Consider the following 18,478-nt stretch of genomic DNA (forward strand, 5'->3'; position numbering starts at 1 on the left):
GCTCGTTGTTGATTTTTATAGTTCTTTTATACGTCATAAAAGAAAATATCTTATAAATACAATGTTTGGAAAAAATGTTTTGGAATTCAAAGCACGGGCTTGTGGCGTAATGGATAACGCGTCTGCCTTCGAAGCAGAAGATTCCAGGTTCGAGTCCTGGCAAGCTCGCTGTTTACATTTATAAGAGATTTTTAGCATATATTAGAAGGCAAATAAATAATATTGCAATTGTTCAATAGCATTTTGTCAGACTCTAACGGGCTTGTGGCGCAATGAATAACGCGTCTGCCTTCGTAGCAGAAGATTCCAGGTTCGAGTCCTGGCAAGCTCGGTGTTGATATTTATGGGTCTTATATACGTCATAAAAGAAAATATCGTATAAATACAATGTTTGCAAAAAGTTTTTTGTATTTCAAAGCACGGGCTTGTGGCGTAATGGATAACGCGTATGCCTTCGAAGCAGAAGATTCCAGTTCGAGTCCTGGCAAGCTCGTTATTTACATTTATAACAGATTTCTAGCAGGCAAATTATTAATATTGCAACGCTACAATATCATTTTGATAGATTCTAACTGGCTTGTGGCGCAATGGACAACGTGTCTGCCTACGGAGCAGAAGATTCCAGGTTCGAGTCCTGGCAAGCTTGTTATTTACATTTAAAACAGATTTCTAGCAGGCAAATAAATAATATTGCAATTCTTCAATAGCATTTTGTCAGACTCTAACGGGCTTGTGGCGCAATGAATAACGCGTCCGCCTTCGTAGCAGAAGATTCCAGGTTCGAGTCCTGGCAAGCTCGGTGTTGATTTTTATAGGTATTTTATACGTCATAAAAGAAAATATCGTTTAAATACAATGTTTGCAAAACGTTTTTTGTATTACAAAAGCACGGGCCTGTGGCGTAAAGAATAACGCGTCTGCCTTCGAAGCAGAAAATTCCAGGTTCGAGTCCTGTCAAGCTCGTTATTTACATTTAAACAGATTTCTAGCAGGCAAATTATTAATATTGCAACGCTTCAATATCATTTTGATAGAATCTACCTGGCTTGTGGCGCAATGGACAAAGTGTCTGCCTACGGAGCAGAAGATTCCAGGTTCGAGTCCTAGCAAGCTCGTTATTTCCATTTATAACAGATTTCTAGCGAGCAAATTATTAATATTGCAACGCTTCAATATCATTTTGTTACATTTTAACTGGCTTGTGGCGCAATGGACAACGTGTCTGCCTACGGAGCAGAAGATTCCAGGTTCGAGTCCTGGCAAGCTCGTTGTTGATTTTTATAGTTCTTTTATACGTCATAAAAGAAAATATCTTATAAATACAATGTTTGGAAAAAGTGTTTTGGAATACAAAGAACGGGCTTGTGGCGTAATGGATAACGCGTCTGCCTTCGAAGCAGAAGATTCCAGGTTCGAGTCCTGGCAAGCTCGCTATTTACATTTATAAGAGATTTTTAGCATATATTAGAAGGCAAATAAATAATATTGCAATTGTTCAATAGTATTTTGTCAGACTCTAACGGGCTTGTGGCGCAATGAATAACGCGTCTGCCTTCGTAGCAGAAGATTCCAGGTTCGAGTCCTGGCAAGCTCGGTGTTGATTTTTATAGGTATTTTATACGTCATAAAAGAAAATATCGTTTAAATACAATGTTTGCAAAACGTTTTTTGTATTTCAAAGCACGGGCTTGTGGCGTAAAGGATAACGCGTCTGCCTTCGAAGCAGAAAATTCCAGGTTCGAGTCCTGGCAAGCTCGTTATTTACATTTATAACAGATTTCTAGCAGGCAAATTATTAATATTGCAACGCTACAATATCATTTTGATAGATTCTAACTGGCTTGTGGCGCAATGGACAACGTGTCTGCCTACGGAGCAGAAGATTCCAGGTTCGAGTCCTGGCAAGCTTGTTATTTACATTTAAAACAGATTTCTAGCAGGCAAATAAATAATATTGCAATTCTTCAATAGCATTTTGTCAGACTCTAACGGGCTTGTGGCGCAATGAATAACGCGTCCGCCTTCGTAGCAGAAGATTCCAGGTTCGAGTCCTGGCAAGCTCGGTGTTGATTTTTATAGGTATTTTATACGTCATAAAAGAAAATATCGTTTAAATACAATGTTTGCAAAACGTTTTTTGTATTACAAAAACACGGGCCTGTGGCGTAAAGAATAACGCGTCTGCCTTCGAAGCAGAAAATTCCAGGTTCGAGTCCTGTCAAGCTCGTTATTTACATTTAAACAGATTTCTAGCAGGCAAATTATTAATATTGCAACGCTTCAATATCATTTTGATAGAATCTACCTGGCTTGTGGCGCAATGGACAAAGTGTCTGCCTACGGAGCAGAAGATTCCAGGTTCGAGTCCTAGCAAGCTCGTTATTTCCATTTATAACAGATTTCTAGCGAGCAAATTATTAATATTGCAACGCTTCAATATCATTTTGTTACATTTTAACTGGCTTGTGGCGCAATGGACAACGTGTCTGCCTACGGAGCAGAAGATTCCAGGTTCGAGTCCTGGCAAGCTCGTTGTTGTTTTTTATAGTTCTTTTATACGTCATAAAAGAAAATATCTTATAAATACAATGTTTGGAAAAAGTGTTTTGGAATACAAAGAACGGGCTTGTGGCGTAATGGATAACGCGTCTGCCTTCGAAGCAGAAGATTCCAGGTTCGAGTCCTGGCAAGCTCGCTATTTACATTTATAAGAGATTTTTAGCATATATTAGAAGGCAAATAAATAATATTGCAATTGTTCAATAGCATTTTGTCAGACTCTAACGGGCTTGTGGCGCAATGAATAACGCGTCTGCCTTCGTAGCAGAAGATTCCAGGTTCGAGTCCTGGCAAGCTCGGTGTTGATTTTTATAGGTATTTTATACGTCATAAAAGAAAATATCGTTTAAATACAATGTTTGCAAAACGTTTTTTGTATTTCAAAGCACGGGCTTGTGGCGTAAAGGATAACGCGTCTGCCTTCGAAGCAGAAAATTCCAGGTTCGAGTCCTGGCAAGCTCGTTATTTACATTTATAACAGATTTCTAGCAGGCAAATTATTAATATTGCAACGCTTCAATATCATTTTGATAGATTCTAACTGGCTTGTGGCGCAATGGACAACGTGTCTGCCTACGGAGCAGAAGATTCCAGGTTCGAGTCCTGGCAAGCTCGTTATTTACATTTATAACAGATTTCTAGCAGGCAAATTATTAATATTGCAACGCTTCAATATCATTTTGTTACATTTTGACATGCTTGTGGCGCAATGGACAACGTGTCTGCCTTCGAACCAGAAGATTCCAGGTTCGAGTCCAGGCAAGCTCGGTGTTGATTTTTATAGGTCTTTTATACGTCATAAAAGAAAATATCTTATAAATACAATGTTTGGAAAAAATGTTTTGTAATACAGAGCACGGGCTTGTGGCGTAATGGATAACGCGTCTGCCTTCGAAGCAGAAAATTCCAGGTTCGAGTCCTGTCAAGCTCGTTATTTACATTTATAACAGATTTTTAGCAGGCAAATTATTAATATTGCAACGCTTCAATATCATTTTGATAGATTCTAACTGGCTTGTGGCGCAATGGACAACGTGTCTGCCTACGGAGCAGAAGATTCCAGGTTCGAGTCCTGGCAAGCTTGTTATTTACATTTAAAACAGATTTCTAGCAGGCAAATAAATAATATTGCAATTCTTCAATAGCATTTTGTCAGACTCTAACGGGCTTGTGGCGCAATGAATAACGCGTCCGCCTTCGTAGCAGAAGATTCCAGGTTCGAGTCCTGGCAAGCTCGGTGTTGATTTTTATAGGTATTTTATACGTCATAAAAGAAAATATCGTTTAAATACAATGTTTGCAAAACGTTTTTTGTATTACAAAAGCACGGGCCTGTGGCGTAAAGAATAACGCGTCTGCCTTCGAAGCAGAAAATTCCAGGTTCGAGTCCTGTCAAGCTCGTTATTTACATTTAAACAGATTTCTAGCAGGCAAATTATTAATATTGCAACGCTTCAATATCATTTTGATAGAATCTACCTGGCTTGTGGCGCAATGGACAAAGTGTCTGCCTACGGAGCAGAAGATTCCAGGTTCGAGTCCTAGCAAGCTCGTTATTTCCATTTATAACAGATTTCTAGCGAGCAAATTATTAATATTGCAACGCTTCAATATCATTTTGTTACATTTTAACTGGCTTGTGGCGCAATGGACAACGTGTCTGCCTACGGAGCAGAAGATTCCAGGTTCGAGTCCTGGCAAGCTCGTTGTTGATTTTTATAGTTCTTTTATACGTCATAAAAGAAAATATCTTATAAATACAATGTTTGGAAAAAGTGTTTTGGAATACAAAGAACGGGCTTGTGGCGTAATGGATAACGCGTCTGCCTTCGAAGCAGAAGATTCCAGGTTCGAGTTCTGGCAAGCTCGCTATTTACATTTATAAGAGATTTTTAGCATATATTAGAAGGCAAATAAATAATATTGCAATTGTTCAATAGCATTTTGTCAGACTCTAACGGGCTTGTGGCGCAATGAATAACGCGTCTGCCTTCGTAGCAGAAGATTCCAGGTTCGAGTCCTGGCAAGCTCGGTGTTGATTTTTATAGGTATTTTATACGTCATAAAAGAAAATATCGTTTAAATACAATGTTTGCAAAACGTTTTTTGTATTTCAAAGCACGGGCTTGTGGCGTAAAGGATAACGCGTCTGCCTTCGAAGCAGAAAATTCCAGGTTCGAGTCCTGGCAAGCTCGTTATTTACATTTATAACAGATTTCTAGCAGGCAAATTATTAATATTGCAACGCTTCAATATCATTTTGATAGATACTAACTGGCTTGTGGCGCAATGGACAACGTGTCTGCCTACGGAGCAGAAGATTCCAGGTTCGAGTCCTGGCAAGCTCGTTATTTACATTTATAACAGATTTCTAGCAGGCAAATAAATAATATTGCAATTCTTCAATAGCATTTTGTCAGACTCTAACGGGCTTGTGGCGCAATGAATAACGCGTCCGCCTTCGTAGCAGAAGATTCCAGGTTCGAGTCCTGGCAAGCTCGGTGTTGATTTTTATAGGTATTTTATACGTCATAAAAGAAAATATCGTTTAAATACAATGTTTGCAAAACGTTTTTTGTATTACAAAGCAAGGGCCTGTGGCGTAAAGAATAACGCGTCTGCCTTCGAAGCAGAAAATTCCAGGTTCGAGTCCTGTCAAGCTCGTTATTTACATTTAAACAGATTTCTAGCAGGCAAATTATTAATATTGCAACGCATCAATATCATTTTGGTAGATTCTAACTGGCTTGTGGCGCAATGGACAAAGTGTCTGCCTACGGAGCAGAAGATTCCAGGTTCGAGTCCTGGCAAGCTCGTTATTTACATTTATAACAGATTTCTAGCAGGCAAATTATTAATATTGCAACGCTTCAATATCATTTTGTTAGATTCTAACTTGCTTTTGGCGCAATGGACAACGTGTCTGCCTACGGAGCAGAAGATTCCAGGTTCGAATCCTGGCAAGCTCGGTGTTGATTTTTATAGGTCTTTTATACGTCATAAAAGAAAATATCTTATAAATACAATGTTTGGAAAAAATGTTTTGTAATACAAAGCACGGGCTTGTGGCGTAATGGATAACGCGTCTGCCTTCGAAGCAGAAGATTCCAGGTTCGAGTCCTGGCAAGCTCGGTGTTGATTTTTATAGGTCTTTTATACGTCATAAAAGAAAATAATTTATAAATACAATGTTTGGAAAAAATGTTTTGTAATACAGTGCACGGGCTTGTGGCGTAATGGATAACGCGTCTGCCTTCGAAGCAGAAAATTCCAGGTTCGAGTCCTGTCAAGCTCGTTATTTACATTTATAACAGATTTCTAGCAGGCAAATTATTAATATTGCAAGGCTTCAATATCATTTTGTTAGATTCTAACTTGCTTTTGGCGCAATGGACAACGTGTCTGCCTACGGAGCAGAAGATTCCAGGTTCGAATCCTGGCAAGCTCGGTGTTGATTTTTATAGGTCTTTTATACGTCATAAAAGAAAATATCTTATAAATACAATGTTTGGAAAAAATGTTTTGTAATACAAAGCACGGGCTTGTGGCGTAATGGATAACGCGTCTGCCTACGAAGCAGAAGATTCCAGGTTCGAGTCCTGGCAAGCTCGGTGTTGATTTTTATAGGTCTTTTATACGTCATAAAAGAAAATAATTTATAAATACAATGTTTGGAAAAAATGTTTTGTAATACAGTGCACGGGCTTGTAGCGTAATGGATAACGCGTCTGCCTTCGAAGCAGAAAATTCCAGGTTCGAGTCCTGTCAAGCTCGTTATTTACATTTATAACAGATTTCTAGCAGGCAAATTATTAATATTGCAAGGCTTCAATATCATTTTGTTACATTGTAACTGGCTTGTGGCGCAATGGACAACGTGTCTGCCTACGGAGCAGAAGATTCCAGGTTCGAGTCCTGGCAAGCTCGTTATTTACATTTATAACAGATTTCTAGCATATATTAGAAGGCAAACAAATAATATTGCAATCCATCAATAGCATTTTGTCAGACTCTAACGGGCTTGTGGCGCAATGGATAACGCGTCTGCCTTCGAAGCAGAAGATTCCAGGTTCGAGTCCTGGCAAGCTCGTTCTTTACATTTATAACTGTTTCTAGCAGGCAAATTAATAATATTGCAACGCTTCAATATCATTTTGTTAGACTCCAACTGGCTTGTGGCGCAATGGATGACGCGTATGCCTACGGAGCAGAAGATTCCAGGTTCGAGTCCTGGCAAGCTCGGTGTTGATATTTATGGGTCTTATATACGTCATAAAAGAAAATATCGTATAAATACAAAGTTTGGATAAAATGTTTTGTAATACAAAGCACGGGCTTGTGGCGTAATGGATAACGCGTCTGCCTTCGAAGCAGAAATTCCAGGTTCGAGTCCTGGCAAGCTCGTTATTTACATTTATAACAGATTTCTAGCAGGCAAATTATTAATATTGCAACGCTTCAACATAATTTTGTTACATTCTAACTGGCTTGTGGCGGAATGGACAACGTGTCTGCCTATGGAGCAGAAGATTCCTGGTTCTAGTCCTGGCAAGCTCGTTATTTACATTTATAACAGATTTCTAGCAGGCAAATTATTAATATTGCAACGCTTCAATATAATTTTGTTACAATCTAACTGGCTTGTGGCGCAATGGACAACGTGTCTGCCTACGGAGCAGAAGATTCCTGGTTCGAGTCCTGGCAAGCTCGTTATTTGCATTTAGTACTGTTTCTAGCAGGAAAATCAATAATATTGCAATGCTTCAATATCATTTTGTCGGACTCTAACGGGCTTCTGGTGCAATGGATAACGCGTCTGCCTACGGAGCAGAAGATTCCAGGTTGGAGTACTGGCAAGCTCGTTATTTACATTTATAACAGATTTCTAGCAGGCAAATTATTAATATTGCAACGCTTCAATATCATTTTGTTACATTCTAACTGGCTTGTGGCGCAATGGACAACGTGTCTGCCTTCGTAGCAGAAGATTCCAGGTTCGAGTCCTGGCAAGCTCGGTGTTGATTTTTATAGGTATTTTATACGTCATAAAAGAAAATATCGTTTAAATACAATGTTTGCAAAACGTTTTTTGTATTTCAAAGCACGGGCTTGTGGCGTAAAGGATAACGCGTCTGCCTTCGAAGCAGAAAATTCCAGGTTCGAGTCCTGGCAAGCTCGTTATTTACATTTATAACAGATTTATAGCAGGCAAATTATTAATATTGCAACGCTTCAATATCATTTTGATAGATTCTAACTGGCTTGTGGCGCAATGGACAACGTGTCTGCCTACGGAGCAGAAGATTCCAGGTTCGAGTCCTGGCAAGCTCGTTATTTACATTTATAACAGATTTCTAGCAGGCAAATTATTAATATTGCAACGCTTCAATATCATTTTGTTACATTTTGACATGCTTGTGGCGCAATGGACAACGTGTCTGCCTTCGAACCAGAAGATTCCAGGTTCGAGTCCAGGCAAGCTCGGTGTTGATTTTTATAGGTCTTTTATACGTCATAAAAGAAAATATCTTATAAATACAATGTTTGGAAAAAATGTTTTGTAATACAGAGCACGGGCTTGTGGCGTAATGGATAACGCGTCTGCCTTCGAAGCAGAAAATTCCAGGTTCGAGTCCTGTCAAGCTCGTTATTTACATTTATAACAGATTTCTAGCAGGCAAATTATTAATATTGCAACGCTTCAATATCATTTTGATAGATTCTAACTGGCTTGTGGCGCAATGGACAACGTGTCTGCCTACGGAGCAGAAGATTCCAGGTTCGAGTCCTGGCAAGCTCGTTATTTACATTTATAACAGATTTCTAGCAGGCAAATAAATAATATTGCAATTTTTCAATAGCATTTTGTCAGACTCTAACGGGCTTGTGGCGCAATGAATAACGCGTCCGCCTTCGTAGCAGAAGATTCCAGGTTCGAGTCCTGGCAAGCTCGGTGTTGATTTTTATAGGTATTTTATACGTCATAAAAGAAAATATCGTTTAAATACAATGTTTGCAAAACGTTTTTTGTATTACAAAGCAAGGGCCTGTGGCGTAAAGAATAACGCGTCTGCCTTCGAAGCAGAAAATTCCAGGTTCGAGTCCTGTCAAGCTCGTTATTTACATTTAAACAGATTTATAGCAGGCAAATTATTAATATTGCAACGCTTCAATATCATTTTGATAGATTCTAACTGGCTTGTGGCGCAATGGACAAAGTGTCTGCCTACGGAGCAGAAGATTCCAGGTTCGAGTCCTGGCAAGCTCGTTATTTACATTTATAACAGATTTATAGCAGGCAAATTATTAATATTGCAACGCTTCAATATCATTTTGTTAGATTCTAACTTGCTTTTGGCGCAATGGACAACGTGTCTGCCTACGGAGCAGAAGATTCCAGGTTCGAATCCTGGCAAGCTCGGTGTTGATTTTTATAGGTCTTTTATACGTCATAAAAGAAAATATCTTATAAATACAATGTTTGGAAAAAATGTTTTTTGATACAAAGCACGGGCTTGTGGCGTAATGGATAACGCGTCTGCCTTCGAAGCAGAAGATTCCAGGTTCGAGTCCTGGCAAGCTCGGTGTTGATTTTTATAGGTCTTTTATACGTCATAAAAGAAAATAATTTATAAATACAATGTTTGGAAAAAATGTTTTGTAATACAGTGCACGGGCTTGTGGCGTAATGGATAACGCGTCTGCCTTCGAAGCAGAAAATTCCAGGTTCGAGTCCTGTCAAGCTCGTTATTTACATTTATAACAGATTTCTAGCAGGCAAATTATTAATATTGCAAGGCTTCAATATCATTTTGTTAGATTCTAACTTGCTTTTGGCGCAATGGACAACGTGTCTGCCTACGGAGCAGAAGATTCCAGGTTCGAATCCTGGCAAGCTCGGTGTTGATTTTTATAGGTCTTTTATACGTCATAAAAGAAAATATCTTATAAATACAATGTTTGGAAAAAATGTTTTGTAATACAAAGCACGGGCTTGTGGCGTAATGGATAACGCGTCTGCCTTCGAAGCAGAAGATTCCAGGTTCGAGTCCTGGCAAGCTCGGTGTTGATTTTTATAGGTCTTTTATACGTCATAAAAGAAAATAATTTATAAATACAATGTTTGGAAAAAATGTTTTGTAATACAGTGCACGGGCTTGTGGCGTAATGGATAACGCGTCTGCCTTCGAAGCAGAAAATTCCAGGTTCGAGTCCTGTCAAGCTCGTTATTTACATTTATAACAGATTTCTAGCAGGCAAATTATTAATATTGCAAGGCTTCAATATCATTTTGTTAGATTCTAACTTGCTTTTGGCGCAATGGAAAACGTGTCTGCCTACGGAGCAGAAGATTCCAGGTTCGAATCCTGGCAAGCTCGGTGTTGATTTTTATAGGTCTTTTATACGTCATAAAAGAAAATATCTTATAAATACAATGTTTGGAAAAAATGTTTTGTAATACAAAGCACGGGCTTGTGGCGTAATGGATAACGCGTCTGCCTTCGAAGCAGAAGATTCCAGGTTCGAGTCCTGGCAAGCTCGGTGTTGATTTTTATAGGTCTTTTATACGTCATAAAAGAAAATATCTTATAAATACAATGTTTGGAAAAAATGTTTTGTAATACAGAGCACGGGCTTGTGGCGTAATGGATAACGCGTCTGCCTTCGAAGCAGAAAATTCCAGGTTCGAGTCCTGTCAAGCTCGTTATTTACATTTATAACAGATTTCTAGCAGGCAAATTATTAATATTGCAACGCTTCAATATCATTTTGATAGATTCTAACTGGCTTGTGGCGCAATGGACAACGTGTCTGCCTACGGAGCAGAAGATTCCAGGTTCGAGTCCTGGCAAGCTCGTTATTTACATTTATAACAGATTTCTAGCAGGCAAATAAATAATATTGCAATTTTTCAATAGCATTTTGTCAGACTCTAACGGGCTTGTGGCGCAATGAATAACGCGTCCGCCTTCGTAGCAGAAGATTCCAGGTTCGAGTCCTGGCAAGCTCGGTGTTGATTTTTATAGGTATTTTATACGTCATAAAAGAAAATATCGTTTAAATACAATGTTTGCAAAACGTTTTTTGTATTACAAAGCAAGGGCCTGTGGCGTAAAGAATAACGCGTCTGCCTTCGAAGCAGAAAATTCCAGGTTCGAGTCCTGTCAAGCTCGTTATTTACATTTAAACAGATTTATAGCAGGCAAATTATTAATATTGCAACGCTTCAATATCATTTTGATAGATTCTAACTGGCTTGTGGCGCAATGGACAAAGTGTCTGCCTACGGAGCAGAAGATTCCAGGTTCGAGTCCTGGCAAGCTCGTTATTTACATTTATAACAGATTTACAGCAGGCAAATTATTAATATTGCAACGCTTCAATATCATTTTGTTAGATTCTAACTTGCTTTTGGCGCAATGGACAACGTGTCTGCCTACGGAGCAGAAGATTCCAGGTTCGAATCCTGGCAAGCTCGGTGTTGATTTTTATAGGTCTTTTATACGTCATAAAAGAAAATATCTTATAAATACAATGTTTGGAAAAAATGTTTTTTGATACAAAGCACGGGCTTGTGGCGTAATGGATAACGCGTCTGCCTTCGAAGCAGAAGATTCCAGGTTCGAGTCCTGGCAAGCTCGGTGTTGATTTTTATAGGTCTTTTATACGTCATAAAAGAAAATAATTTATAAATACAATGTTTGGAAAAAATGTTTTGTAATACAAAGCACGGGCTTGTGGCGTAATGGATAACGCGTCTGCCTTCGAAGCAGAAGATTCCAGGTTCGAGTCCTGGCAAGCTCGGTGTTGATTTTTATAGGTCTTTTATACGTCATAAAAGAAAATAATTTATAAATACAATGTTTGGAAAAAATGTTTTGTAATACAGTGCACGGGCTTGTGGCGTAATGGATAACGCGTCTGCCTTCGAAGCAGAAAATTCCAGGTTCGAGTCCTGTCAAGCTCGTTATTTACATTTATAACAGATTTCTAGCAGGCAAATTATTAATATTGCAAGGCTTCAATATCATTTTGTTAGATTCTAACTTGCTTTTGGCGCAATGGACAACGTGTCTGCCTACGGAGCAGAAGATTCCAGGTTCGAATCCTGGCAAGCTCGGTGTTGATTTTTATAGGTCTTTTATACGTCATAAAAGAAAATATCTTATAAATACAATGTTTGGAAAAAATGTTTTGTAATACAAAGCACGGGCTTGTGGCGTAATGGATAACGCGTCTGCCTTCGAAGCAGAAGATTCCAGGTTCGAGTCCTGGCAAGCTCGGTGTTGATTTTTATAGGTCTTTTATACGTCATAAAAGAAAATAATTTATAAATACAATGTTTGGAAAAAATGTTTTGTAATACAGTGCACGGGCTTGTGGCGTAATGGATAACGCGTCTGCCTTCGAAGCAGAAAATTCCAGGTTCGAGTCCTGTCAAGCTCGTTATTTACATTTATAACAGATTTCTAGCAGGCAAATTATTAATATTGCAAGGCTTCAATATCATTTTGTTAGATTCTAACTTGCTTTTGGCGCAATGGACAACGTGTCTGCCTACGGAGCAGAAGATTCCAGGTTCGAATCCTGGCAAGCTCGGTGTTGATTTTTATAGGTCTTTTATACGTCATAAAAGAAAATATCTTATAAATACAATGTTTGGAAAAAATGTTTTGTAATACAAAGCACGGGCTTGTGGCGTAATGGATAACGCGTCTGCCTTCGAAGCAGAAGATTCCAGGTTCGAGTCCTGGCAAGCTCGGTGTTGATTTTTATAGGTCTTTTATACGTCATAAAAGAAAATAATTTATAAATACAATGTTTGGAAAAAATGTTTTGTAATACAGTGCACGGGCTTGTGGCGTAATGGATAACGCGTCTGCCTTCGAAGCAGAAAATTCCAGGTTCGAGTCCTGTCAAGCTCGTTATTTACATTTATAACAGATTTCTAGCAGGCAAATTATTAATATTGCAAGGCTTCAATATCATTTTGTTACATTGTAACTGGCTTGTGGCGCAATGGACAACGTGTCTGCCTACGGAGCAGAAGATTCCAGGTTCGAGTCCTGGCAAGCTCGTTATTTACATTTATAACAGATTTCTAGCATATATTAGAAGGCAAACAAATAATATTGCAATCCATCAATAGCATTTTGTCAGACTCTAACGGGCTTGTGGCGCAATGGATAACGCGTCTGCCTACGGAGCAGAAGATTCCAGGTTCGAGTCCTGGCAAGCTCGTTATATACATTTATAACAGATTTCTAGCAGGCAAATTATTAATATTGCAACGCTTCAATATCATTTTGTTACATTTTGACATGCTTGTGGCGCAATGGACAACGTGTCTGCCTTCGAACCAGAAGATTCCAGGTTCGAGTCCAGGCAAGCTCGCCGTTGATTTTTATAGGTCTTTTATACGTCATAAAAGAAAATAATTTATAAATACAATGTTTGGAAAAAATGTTTTGTAATACAGTGCACGGGCTTGTGGCGTAATGGATAACGCGTCTGCCTTCGAAGCAGAAAATTCCAGGTTCGAGTCCTGTCAAGCTCGTTATTTACATTTATAACAGATTTCTAGCAGGCAAATTATTAATATTGCAAGGCTTCAATATCATTTTGTTAGATTCTAACTTGCTTTTGGCGCAATGGACAACGTGTCTGCCTACGGAGCAGAAGATTCCAGGTTCGAATCCTGGCAAGCTCGGTGTTGATTTTTATAGGTCTTTTATACGTCATAAAAGAAAATATCTTATAAATACAATGTTTGGAAAAAATGTTTTGTAATACAAAGCACGGGCTTGTGGCGTAATGGATAACGCGTCTGCCTTCGAAGCAGAAGATTCCAGGTTCGAGTCCTGGCAAGCTCGGTGTTGATTTTTATAGGTCTTTTATACGTCATAAAAGAAAATAATTTATAAATACAATGTTTGGAAAAAATGTTTTGTAATACAGTGCACGGGCTTGTGGCGTAATGGATAACGCGTCTGCCTTCGAAGCAGAAAATTCCAGGTTCGAGTCCTGTCAAGCTCGTTATTTACATTTATAACAGATTTCTAGCAGGCAAATTATTAATATTGCAAGGCTTCAATATCATTTTGTTAGATTCTAACTTGCTTTTGGCGCAATGGACAACGTGTCTGCCTACGGAGCAGAAGATTCCAGGTTCGAATCCTGGCAAGCTCGGTGTTGATTTTTATAGGTCTTTTATACGTCATAAAAGAAAATATCTTATAAATACAATGTTTGGAAAAAATGTTTTGTAATACAAAGCACGGGCTTGTAGCGTAATGGATAACGCGTCTGCCTTCGAAGCAGAAGATTCCAGGTTCGAGTCCTGGCAAGCTCGGTGTTGATTTTTATAGGTCTTTTATACGTCATAAAAGAAAATAATTTATAAATACAATGTTTGGAAAAAATGTTTTGTAATACAGTGCACGGGCTTGTGGCGTAATGGATAACGCGTCTGCCTTCGAAGCAGAAAATTCCAGGTTCGAGTCCTGTCAAGCTCGTTATTTACATTTATAACAGATTTCTAGCAGGCAAATTATTAATATTGCAAGGCTTCAATATCATTTTGTTACATTGTAACTGGCTTGTGGCGCAATGGACAACGTGTCTGCCTACGGAGCAGAAGATTCCAGGTTCGAGTCCTGGCAAGCTCGTTATTTACATTTATAACAGATTTCTAGCATATATTAGAAGGCAAACAAATAATATTGCAATCCATCAATAGCATTTTGTCAGACTCTAACGGGCTTGTGGCGCAATGGATAACGCGTCTGCCTACGGAGCAGAAGATTCCAGGTTCGAGTCCTGGCAAGCTCGTTATATACATTTATAACAGATTTCTAGCAGGCAAATTATTAATATTGCAACGCTTCAATATCATTTTGTTACATTTTGACATGCTTGTGGCGCAATGGACAACGTGTCTGCCTTCGAACCAGAAGATTCCAGGTTCGAGTCCAGGCAAGCTCGCCGTTGATTTTTATAGGTCTTTTATACGTCATAAAAGAAAATATCTTATAAATACAATGTTTGGAAAAAATGTTTTGTAATACAGAGCACGGGCTTGTGGCGTAATGGATAACGCGTCTGCCTTCGAAGCAGAAAATTCCAGGTTCGAGTCCTGTCAAGCTCGTTATTTACATTTATAACAGATTTCTAGCAGGCAAATTATTAATATTGCAACGCTTCAATATCATTTTGATAGATTCTAACTGGCTTGTGGCGCAATGGACAACGTGTCTGCCTACGGAGCAGAAGATTCCAGGTTCGAGTCCTGGCAAGCTCGTTATTTACATTTATAACAGATTTCTAGCAGGCAAATAAATAATATTGCAATTTTTCAATAGCATTTTGTCAGACTCTAACGGGCTTGTGGCGCAATGAATAACGCGTCCGCCTTCGTAGCAGAAGATTCCAGGTTCGAGTCCTGGCAAGCTCGGTGTTGATTTTTATAGGTATTTTATACGTCATAAAAGAAAATATCGTTTAAATACAATGTTTGCAAAACGTTTTTTGTATTACAAAGCAAGGGCCTGTGGCGTAAAGAATAACGCGTCTGCCTTCGAAGCAGAAAATTCCAGGTTCGAGTCCTGTCAAGCTCGTTATTTACATTTAAACAGATTTATAGCAGGCAAATTATTAATATTGCAACGCTTCAATATCATTTTGATAGATTCTAACTGGCTTGTGGCGCAATGGACAAAGTGTCTGCCTACGGAGCAGAAGATTGCAGGTTCGAGTCCTGGCAAGCTCGTTATTTACATTTATAACAGATTTCTAGCAGGCAAATTATTAATATTGCAACGCTTCAATATCATTTTGTTAGATTCTAACTTGCTTTTGGCGCAATGGACAACGTGTCTGCCTACGGAGCAGAAGATTCCAGGTTCGAATCCTGGCAAGCTCGTTATTTACATTTATAACAGATTTCTAGCAGGCAAATTATTAATATTGCAAGGCTTCAATATCATTTTGTTAGATTCTAGCTTGCTTTTGGCGCAATGGACAACGTGTCTGCCTACGGAGCAGAAGATTCCAGGTTCGAATCCTGGCAAGCTCGGTGTTGATTTTTATAGGTCTTTTATACGTCATAAAAGAAAATATCTTATAAATACAATGTTTGGAAAAAATGTTTTGTAATACAAAGCACGGGCTTGTGGCGTAATGGATAACGCGTCTGCCTTCGAAGCAGAAGATTCCAGGTTCGAGTCCTGGCAAGCTCGGTGTTGATTTTTATAGGTCTTTTATACGTCATAAAAGAAAATAATTTATAAATACAATGTTTGGAAAAAATGTTTTGTAATACAGTGCACGGGCTTGTGGCGTAATGGATAACGCGTCTGCCTTCGAAGCAGAAAATTCCAGGTTCGAGTCCTGTCAAGCTCGTTATTTACATTTATAACAGATTTCTAGCAGGCAAATTATTAATATTGCAAGGCTTCAATATCATTTTGTTACATTCTAACTTGCTTTTGGCGCAATGGACAACGTGTCTGCCTACGGAGCAGAAGATTCCAGGTTCGAATCCTGGCAAGCTCGGTGTTGATTTTTATAGGTCTTTTATACGTCATAAAAGAAAATATCTTATAAATACAATGTTTGGAAAAAATGTTTTGTAATACAAAGCACGGGCTTGTGGCGTAATGGATAACGCGTCTGCCTTCGAAGCAGAAGATTCCAGGTTCGAGTCCTGGCAAGCTCGGTGTTGATTTTTATAGGTCTTTTATACGTCATAAAAGAAAATAATTTATAAATACAATGTTTGGAAAAAATGTTTTGTAATACAGTGCACGGGCTTGTGGCGTAATGGATAACGCGTCTGCCTTCGAAGCAGAAAATTCCAGGTTCGAGTCCTGTCAAGCTCGTTATTTACATTTATAACAGATTTCTAGCAGGCAAATTATTAATATTGCAAGGCTTCAATATCATTTTGTTAGATTCTAACTTGCTTTTGGCGCAATGGACAACGTGTCTGCCTACGGAGCAGAAGATTCCAGGTTCGAATCCTGGCAAGCTCGGTGTTGATTTTTATAGGTCTTTTATACGTCATAAAAGAAAATATCTTATAAATACAATGTTTGGAAAAAATGTTTTGTAATACAAAGCACGGGCTTGTAGCGTAATGGATAACGCGTCTGCCTTCGAAGCAGAAGATTCCAGGTTCGAGTCCTGGCAAGCTCGGTGTTGATTTTTATAGGTCTTTTATACGTCATAAAAGAAAATAATTTATAAATACAATGTTTGGAAAAAATGTTTTGTAATACAGTGCACGGGCTTGTGGCGTAATGGATAACGCGTCTGCCTTCGAAGCAGAAAATTCCAGGTTCGAGTCCTGTCAAGCTCGTTATTTACATTTATAACAGATTTCTAGCAGGCAAATTATTAATATTGCAAGGCTTCAATATCATTTTGTTACATTGTAACTGGCTTGTGGCGCAATGGACAACGTGTCTGCCTACGGAGCAGAAGATTCCAGGTTCGAGTCCTGGCAAGCTCGTTATTTACATTTATAACAGATTTCTAGCATATATTAGAAGGCAAACAAATAATATTGCAATCCATCAATAGCATTTTGTCAGACTCTAACGGGCTTGTGGCGCAATGGATAACGCGTCTGCCTACGGAGCAGAAGATTCCAGGTTCGAGTCCTGGCAAGCTCGTTATATACATTTATAACAGATTTCTAGCAGGCAAATTATTAATATTGCAACGCTTCAATATCATTTTGTTACATTTTGACATGCTTGTGGCGCAATGGACAACGTGTCTGCCTTCGAACCAGAAGATTCCAGGTTCGAGTCCAGGCAAGCTCGCCGTTGATTTTTATAGGTCTTTTATACGTCATAAAAGAAAATATCTTATAAATACAATGTTTGGAAAAAATGTTTTGTAATACAGAGCACGGGCTTGTGGCGTAATGGATAACGCGTCTGCCTTCGAAGCAGAAAATTCCAGGTTCGAGTCCTGTCAAGCTCGTTATTTACATTTATAACAGATTTCTAGCAGGCAAATTATTAATATTGCAACGCTTCAATATCATTTTGATAGATTCTAACTGGCTTGTGGCGCAATGGACAACGTGTCTGCCTACGGAGCAGAAGATTCCAGGTTCGAGTCCTGGCAAGCTCGTTATTTACATTTATAACAGATTTCTAGCAGGCAAATAAATAATATTGCAATTTTTCAATAGCATTTTGTCAGACTCTAACGGGCTTGTGGCGCAATGAATAACGCGTCCGCCTTCGTAGCAGAAGATTCCAGGTTCGAGTCCTGGCAAGCTCGGTGTTGATTTTTATAGGTATTTTATACGTCATAAAAGAAAATATCGTTTAAATACAATGTTTGCAAAACGTTTTTTGTATTACAAAGCAAGGGCCTGTGGCGTAAAGAATAACGCGTCTGCCTTCGAAGCAGAAAATTCCAGGTTCGAGTCCTGTCAAGCTCGTTATTTACATTTAAACAGATTTATAGCAGGCAAATTATTATTATTGCAACGCTTCAATATCATTTTGATAGATTCTAACTGGCTTGTGGCGCAATGGACAAAGTGTCTGCCTACGGAGCAGAAGATTGCAGGTTCGAGTCCTGGCAAGCTCGTTATTTACATTTATAACAGATTTCTAGCAGGCAAATTATTAATATTGCAACGCTTCAATATCATTTTGTTAGATTCTAACTTGCTTTTGGCGCAATGGACAACGTGTCTGCCTACGGAGCAGAAGATTCCAGGTTCGAATCCTGGCAAGCTCGTTATTTACATTTATAACAGATTTCTAGCAGGCAAATTATTAATATTGCAAGGCTTCAATATCATTTTGTTAGATTCTAGCTTGCTTTTGGCGCAATGGACAACGTGTCTGCCTACGGAGCAGAAGATTCCAGGTTCGAATCCTGGCAAGCTCGG

At 38.8% G+C, this 18,478-nt stretch overlaps 49 non-coding genes across 49 annotated transcripts; all 49 read left to right on the forward strand.

Annotated features, from left to right (window-relative positions):
* The first annotated feature begins 95 nt into the window (after positions 1–95).
* TRNAR-UCG (transfer RNA arginine (anticodon UCG)) lies at positions 96–168 on the forward strand. The gene has a single exon. It is a non-coding gene; the product is annotated as a tRNA-Arg (tRNA).
* Positions 169–258: 90 nt separating this feature from the next.
* TRNAR-UCG (transfer RNA arginine (anticodon UCG)) lies at positions 259–331 on the forward strand. Its single transcript has one exon. It is a non-coding gene; the product is annotated as a tRNA-Arg (tRNA).
* Positions 332–1,358: 1,027 nt separating this feature from the next.
* Positions 1,359–1,431, forward strand: TRNAR-UCG (transfer RNA arginine (anticodon UCG)). Its single transcript has one exon. It is a non-coding gene; the product is annotated as a tRNA-Arg (tRNA).
* Positions 1,432–1,521: 90 nt separating this feature from the next.
* TRNAR-UCG (transfer RNA arginine (anticodon UCG)) lies at positions 1,522–1,594 on the forward strand. The gene has a single exon. It is a non-coding gene; the product is annotated as a tRNA-Arg (tRNA).
* A 90-nt stretch (positions 1,595–1,684) lies between these two features.
* Positions 1,685–1,757, forward strand: TRNAR-UCG (transfer RNA arginine (anticodon UCG)). Its single transcript has one exon. It is a non-coding gene; the product is annotated as a tRNA-Arg (tRNA).
* Positions 1,758–2,622: 865 nt separating this feature from the next.
* Positions 2,623–2,695, forward strand: TRNAR-UCG (transfer RNA arginine (anticodon UCG)). The gene has a single exon. It is a non-coding gene; the product is annotated as a tRNA-Arg (tRNA).
* Positions 2,696–2,785: 90 nt separating this feature from the next.
* TRNAR-UCG (transfer RNA arginine (anticodon UCG)) lies at positions 2,786–2,858 on the forward strand. Its single transcript has one exon. It is a non-coding gene; the product is annotated as a tRNA-Arg (tRNA).
* A 90-nt stretch (positions 2,859–2,948) lies between these two features.
* Positions 2,949–3,021, forward strand: TRNAR-UCG (transfer RNA arginine (anticodon UCG)). The gene has a single exon. It is a non-coding gene; the product is annotated as a tRNA-Arg (tRNA).
* Positions 3,022–3,417: 396 nt separating this feature from the next.
* Positions 3,418–3,490, forward strand: TRNAR-UCG (transfer RNA arginine (anticodon UCG)). The gene has a single exon. It is a non-coding gene; the product is annotated as a tRNA-Arg (tRNA).
* An 865-nt stretch (positions 3,491–4,355) lies between these two features.
* Positions 4,356–4,428, forward strand: TRNAR-UCG (transfer RNA arginine (anticodon UCG)). The gene has a single exon. It is a non-coding gene; the product is annotated as a tRNA-Arg (tRNA).
* Positions 4,429–4,518: 90 nt separating this feature from the next.
* TRNAR-UCG (transfer RNA arginine (anticodon UCG)) lies at positions 4,519–4,591 on the forward strand. Its single transcript has one exon. It is a non-coding gene; the product is annotated as a tRNA-Arg (tRNA).
* Positions 4,592–4,681: 90 nt separating this feature from the next.
* On the forward strand, positions 4,682–4,754 carry TRNAR-UCG (transfer RNA arginine (anticodon UCG)). The gene has a single exon. It is a non-coding gene; the product is annotated as a tRNA-Arg (tRNA).
* Positions 4,755–5,618: 864 nt separating this feature from the next.
* TRNAR-UCG (transfer RNA arginine (anticodon UCG)) lies at positions 5,619–5,691 on the forward strand. The gene has a single exon. It is a non-coding gene; the product is annotated as a tRNA-Arg (tRNA).
* A 90-nt stretch (positions 5,692–5,781) lies between these two features.
* Positions 5,782–5,854, forward strand: TRNAR-UCG (transfer RNA arginine (anticodon UCG)). The gene has a single exon. It is a non-coding gene; the product is annotated as a tRNA-Arg (tRNA).
* Positions 5,855–6,097: 243 nt separating this feature from the next.
* TRNAR-ACG (transfer RNA arginine (anticodon ACG)) lies at positions 6,098–6,170 on the forward strand. The gene has a single exon. It is a non-coding gene; the product is annotated as a tRNA-Arg (tRNA).
* A 90-nt stretch (positions 6,171–6,260) lies between these two features.
* On the forward strand, positions 6,261–6,333 carry TRNAR-UCG (transfer RNA arginine (anticodon UCG)). The gene has a single exon. It is a non-coding gene; the product is annotated as a tRNA-Arg (tRNA).
* Positions 6,334–6,576: 243 nt separating this feature from the next.
* Positions 6,577–6,649, forward strand: TRNAR-UCG (transfer RNA arginine (anticodon UCG)). Its single transcript has one exon. It is a non-coding gene; the product is annotated as a tRNA-Arg (tRNA).
* Positions 6,650–6,891: 242 nt separating this feature from the next.
* On the forward strand, positions 6,892–6,963 carry TRNAR-UCG (transfer RNA arginine (anticodon UCG)). The gene has a single exon. It is a non-coding gene; the product is annotated as a tRNA-Arg (tRNA).
* Positions 6,964–7,664: 701 nt separating this feature from the next.
* Positions 7,665–7,737, forward strand: TRNAR-UCG (transfer RNA arginine (anticodon UCG)). Its single transcript has one exon. It is a non-coding gene; the product is annotated as a tRNA-Arg (tRNA).
* A 396-nt stretch (positions 7,738–8,133) lies between these two features.
* TRNAR-UCG (transfer RNA arginine (anticodon UCG)) lies at positions 8,134–8,206 on the forward strand. The gene has a single exon. It is a non-coding gene; the product is annotated as a tRNA-Arg (tRNA).
* An 864-nt stretch (positions 8,207–9,070) lies between these two features.
* TRNAR-UCG (transfer RNA arginine (anticodon UCG)) lies at positions 9,071–9,143 on the forward strand. The gene has a single exon. It is a non-coding gene; the product is annotated as a tRNA-Arg (tRNA).
* Positions 9,144–9,233: 90 nt separating this feature from the next.
* On the forward strand, positions 9,234–9,306 carry TRNAR-UCG (transfer RNA arginine (anticodon UCG)). The gene has a single exon. It is a non-coding gene; the product is annotated as a tRNA-Arg (tRNA).
* A 243-nt stretch (positions 9,307–9,549) lies between these two features.
* On the forward strand, positions 9,550–9,622 carry TRNAR-UCG (transfer RNA arginine (anticodon UCG)). The gene has a single exon. It is a non-coding gene; the product is annotated as a tRNA-Arg (tRNA).
* A 90-nt stretch (positions 9,623–9,712) lies between these two features.
* Positions 9,713–9,785, forward strand: TRNAR-UCG (transfer RNA arginine (anticodon UCG)). The gene has a single exon. It is a non-coding gene; the product is annotated as a tRNA-Arg (tRNA).
* A 243-nt stretch (positions 9,786–10,028) lies between these two features.
* Positions 10,029–10,101, forward strand: TRNAR-UCG (transfer RNA arginine (anticodon UCG)). Its single transcript has one exon. It is a non-coding gene; the product is annotated as a tRNA-Arg (tRNA).
* A 90-nt stretch (positions 10,102–10,191) lies between these two features.
* Positions 10,192–10,264, forward strand: TRNAR-UCG (transfer RNA arginine (anticodon UCG)). The gene has a single exon. It is a non-coding gene; the product is annotated as a tRNA-Arg (tRNA).
* Positions 10,265–11,128: 864 nt separating this feature from the next.
* Positions 11,129–11,201, forward strand: TRNAR-UCG (transfer RNA arginine (anticodon UCG)). The gene has a single exon. It is a non-coding gene; the product is annotated as a tRNA-Arg (tRNA).
* Positions 11,202–11,291: 90 nt separating this feature from the next.
* On the forward strand, positions 11,292–11,364 carry TRNAR-UCG (transfer RNA arginine (anticodon UCG)). Its single transcript has one exon. It is a non-coding gene; the product is annotated as a tRNA-Arg (tRNA).
* A 90-nt stretch (positions 11,365–11,454) lies between these two features.
* TRNAR-UCG (transfer RNA arginine (anticodon UCG)) lies at positions 11,455–11,527 on the forward strand. Its single transcript has one exon. It is a non-coding gene; the product is annotated as a tRNA-Arg (tRNA).
* A 243-nt stretch (positions 11,528–11,770) lies between these two features.
* TRNAR-UCG (transfer RNA arginine (anticodon UCG)) lies at positions 11,771–11,843 on the forward strand. Its single transcript has one exon. It is a non-coding gene; the product is annotated as a tRNA-Arg (tRNA).
* A 90-nt stretch (positions 11,844–11,933) lies between these two features.
* On the forward strand, positions 11,934–12,006 carry TRNAR-UCG (transfer RNA arginine (anticodon UCG)). The gene has a single exon. It is a non-coding gene; the product is annotated as a tRNA-Arg (tRNA).
* A 243-nt stretch (positions 12,007–12,249) lies between these two features.
* On the forward strand, positions 12,250–12,322 carry TRNAR-UCG (transfer RNA arginine (anticodon UCG)). The gene has a single exon. It is a non-coding gene; the product is annotated as a tRNA-Arg (tRNA).
* A 90-nt stretch (positions 12,323–12,412) lies between these two features.
* TRNAR-UCG (transfer RNA arginine (anticodon UCG)) lies at positions 12,413–12,485 on the forward strand. Its single transcript has one exon. It is a non-coding gene; the product is annotated as a tRNA-Arg (tRNA).
* A 243-nt stretch (positions 12,486–12,728) lies between these two features.
* TRNAR-ACG (transfer RNA arginine (anticodon ACG)) lies at positions 12,729–12,801 on the forward strand. The gene has a single exon. It is a non-coding gene; the product is annotated as a tRNA-Arg (tRNA).
* A 243-nt stretch (positions 12,802–13,044) lies between these two features.
* TRNAR-UCG (transfer RNA arginine (anticodon UCG)) lies at positions 13,045–13,117 on the forward strand. Its single transcript has one exon. It is a non-coding gene; the product is annotated as a tRNA-Arg (tRNA).
* Positions 13,118–13,360: 243 nt separating this feature from the next.
* Positions 13,361–13,433, forward strand: TRNAR-UCG (transfer RNA arginine (anticodon UCG)). The gene has a single exon. It is a non-coding gene; the product is annotated as a tRNA-Arg (tRNA).
* Positions 13,434–13,523: 90 nt separating this feature from the next.
* TRNAR-UCG (transfer RNA arginine (anticodon UCG)) lies at positions 13,524–13,596 on the forward strand. Its single transcript has one exon. It is a non-coding gene; the product is annotated as a tRNA-Arg (tRNA).
* A 243-nt stretch (positions 13,597–13,839) lies between these two features.
* On the forward strand, positions 13,840–13,912 carry TRNAR-UCG (transfer RNA arginine (anticodon UCG)). Its single transcript has one exon. It is a non-coding gene; the product is annotated as a tRNA-Arg (tRNA).
* A 90-nt stretch (positions 13,913–14,002) lies between these two features.
* TRNAR-UCG (transfer RNA arginine (anticodon UCG)) lies at positions 14,003–14,075 on the forward strand. The gene has a single exon. It is a non-coding gene; the product is annotated as a tRNA-Arg (tRNA).
* Positions 14,076–14,318: 243 nt separating this feature from the next.
* TRNAR-ACG (transfer RNA arginine (anticodon ACG)) lies at positions 14,319–14,391 on the forward strand. The gene has a single exon. It is a non-coding gene; the product is annotated as a tRNA-Arg (tRNA).
* A 243-nt stretch (positions 14,392–14,634) lies between these two features.
* Positions 14,635–14,707, forward strand: TRNAR-UCG (transfer RNA arginine (anticodon UCG)). The gene has a single exon. It is a non-coding gene; the product is annotated as a tRNA-Arg (tRNA).
* Positions 14,708–15,724: 1,017 nt separating this feature from the next.
* TRNAR-UCG (transfer RNA arginine (anticodon UCG)) lies at positions 15,725–15,797 on the forward strand. The gene has a single exon. It is a non-coding gene; the product is annotated as a tRNA-Arg (tRNA).
* Positions 15,798–15,887: 90 nt separating this feature from the next.
* Positions 15,888–15,960, forward strand: TRNAR-UCG (transfer RNA arginine (anticodon UCG)). Its single transcript has one exon. It is a non-coding gene; the product is annotated as a tRNA-Arg (tRNA).
* Positions 15,961–16,203: 243 nt separating this feature from the next.
* On the forward strand, positions 16,204–16,276 carry TRNAR-UCG (transfer RNA arginine (anticodon UCG)). The gene has a single exon. It is a non-coding gene; the product is annotated as a tRNA-Arg (tRNA).
* A 90-nt stretch (positions 16,277–16,366) lies between these two features.
* Positions 16,367–16,439, forward strand: TRNAR-UCG (transfer RNA arginine (anticodon UCG)). The gene has a single exon. It is a non-coding gene; the product is annotated as a tRNA-Arg (tRNA).
* Positions 16,440–16,682: 243 nt separating this feature from the next.
* TRNAR-UCG (transfer RNA arginine (anticodon UCG)) lies at positions 16,683–16,755 on the forward strand. Its single transcript has one exon. It is a non-coding gene; the product is annotated as a tRNA-Arg (tRNA).
* Positions 16,756–16,845: 90 nt separating this feature from the next.
* TRNAR-UCG (transfer RNA arginine (anticodon UCG)) lies at positions 16,846–16,918 on the forward strand. The gene has a single exon. It is a non-coding gene; the product is annotated as a tRNA-Arg (tRNA).
* A 243-nt stretch (positions 16,919–17,161) lies between these two features.
* Positions 17,162–17,234, forward strand: TRNAR-ACG (transfer RNA arginine (anticodon ACG)). The gene has a single exon. It is a non-coding gene; the product is annotated as a tRNA-Arg (tRNA).
* A 243-nt stretch (positions 17,235–17,477) lies between these two features.
* On the forward strand, positions 17,478–17,550 carry TRNAR-UCG (transfer RNA arginine (anticodon UCG)). The gene has a single exon. It is a non-coding gene; the product is annotated as a tRNA-Arg (tRNA).
* The last annotated feature ends 928 nt before the right edge of the window (positions 17,551–18,478 follow it).

The sequence above is a fragment of the Phalangium opilio genome, unplaced genomic scaffold (genome assembly GCF_054372755.1).
Source record: "Phalangium opilio isolate 3A_F unplaced genomic scaffold, DU_Popi_V2 ptg000031l_1, whole genome shotgun sequence".
Taxonomy (NCBI): Eukaryota; Metazoa; Arthropoda; class Arachnida; order Opiliones; family Phalangiidae; genus Phalangium; species Phalangium opilio.